This window comes from Crotalus tigris, unplaced genomic scaffold (genome assembly GCF_016545835.1).
Source record: "Crotalus tigris isolate CLP2741 ecotype Arizona unplaced genomic scaffold, ASM1654583v1 scf7180000020889.246933, whole genome shotgun sequence".
Lineage (NCBI taxonomy): Eukaryota > Metazoa > Chordata > Lepidosauria > Squamata > Viperidae > Crotalus > Crotalus tigris.
In genome coordinates, this window is record NW_024098240.1 from 1 (window position 1) to 1836 (window position 1836).

The window sequence follows — 1836 nt, forward strand, 5'->3', positions numbered from 1 at the left end:
AATGATGGAAATTGCAGAAACCGCCACCTCTGCTCACCAAGGGGAAAGGACTCCAGCCTACACCACAGGGCTGGTGGATGCCTCAGATGACAGCTCGGAGGGCGAACCCCTGGTAAGTGGATGCATCACACCCATCCTCAAAACAGTGACTATATTAATCCCCCCCCATGCCCGAAACTGTGAAGGTGAAAGCCTTAATAGACTCTGGCTGCACCCGCTGCCTCATTAGCCCAACACTAGTGGGGAATCTGGGCATCCCATCCAGGAGACTGGAACAACCAATCTAATTTGGCCAGCTAGATGGATCCATAGCAGGGGGGGTGCCAGCTACCCTAGCCACTTTGCCAATACATCTCTCCCTGGGCAACCATGAAGAGGACTTAACGTTTGTGGTGACCCCAGGTATTGAATGCCCAATGATTCTAGGGATGGAATGGTTGAAAAAATGGAACCCCTGGGTAAATTGGAGGACGACAGAAATCAAATTCCCGAAGGGGGACCCTATGGACTTAAAACCCAAAGGTAGGCTACCAGAATCAAGAATAGAAAAAGCATCCATAGGAGAGGAAAAAAGATTAACAGAATAACCTAGAGGAATCAAGCGACCTTGCTGAAGTCTTCAGTGAGGAGAGGGCGAATGAGCGTCCCCCCCACCGACCCACAGACTGTACCATTGAATTGAAGCCTGGGGCAAAACTCCCGAAGCCCAGATTATACTCCATGACCCCAAAGGAGAAGGAGGAAATGGAAAGATTTATTAAAAAAAACCTAGAGAGAGGTTTCATTGAGCCATCCAAGCCTAAAGTGGCTGCCCCGGTCCTTTTTAGAGAGAAGAAGGATGGCTCTTTACGTTTATGCGTGGATTATAGGGCCCTGAATACAATCAGTGAAAGCAACCTATACCCGCTGCCCCTCATGAAAGACATGCTGTCACACCTATCTAAAGGGAAAATTTTTTCTAAACTAGACTTAAGGGAAGCTTACTATCGAGTGAGAATCAAGGAAGGGGACGAATGGAAGACTGCATTTAACTGCCCCATGGGGTGCTATCAATTCAAAGTCTTGCCATTTGGATTACAAGGGGGCCCTGCAGTCTTTATGCAATTAATCACATGACTTTCTAAGGGGAGCCTTGTTTTAAAGAAGGGGTCCTTGTTTACTTGGACGACATTCCTTATTCTTTACTGAACAAAGAAGAAAACATCAACCTTGTCAGAGCAGTTTTTAAAGAAAAGCTGTGTCCGCTCACCTATATGCCAAACTCTCAAAATGCGAATTCCATCAGGAGAAGGATAGACTACCCTAGCTATCCGCAATATAATCCCCCCAGGTCATTGAAATGGACCCAGAGAAGGTCAGAGCAGTATTAAATTGGGCACCACCCCGCACAAGAAAGCAACTACAAAGTTTCCTGGGCTTTGCAAACTTTTACCGCCAATTCATCCCCTCATTTGCCCAGATAGCCTTGCCCCTCACTAACTTACTAAAAACGAAGGGAGCATCCTCAGTAAAACCTAGCCAGCCACTAACATTGACAATGGAGTGCCAAGCAGCGTTTGAGAGACTAAAGAGACTTTTTTCTGCCGAACCATACTAAGGCACCCAGACATGGACAAGCCCTTCGTAATACAGGCAGATGCAAGTGATGTGGCAGTGGGGGCTGTTCTATTACAAGAAAACAATGAAGGGGTATTGCAACCCTGTGCATATACATCCAAGAAACTCACGGAAACAGAACAGCGCTGGCCCGTATGGGAGAAGGAGGCTTATGGGATACTTTGGGCATTACTCACGTGGCGACAGTTCCTGGAAGGCAACAAAATCCCCTTCCAGGTG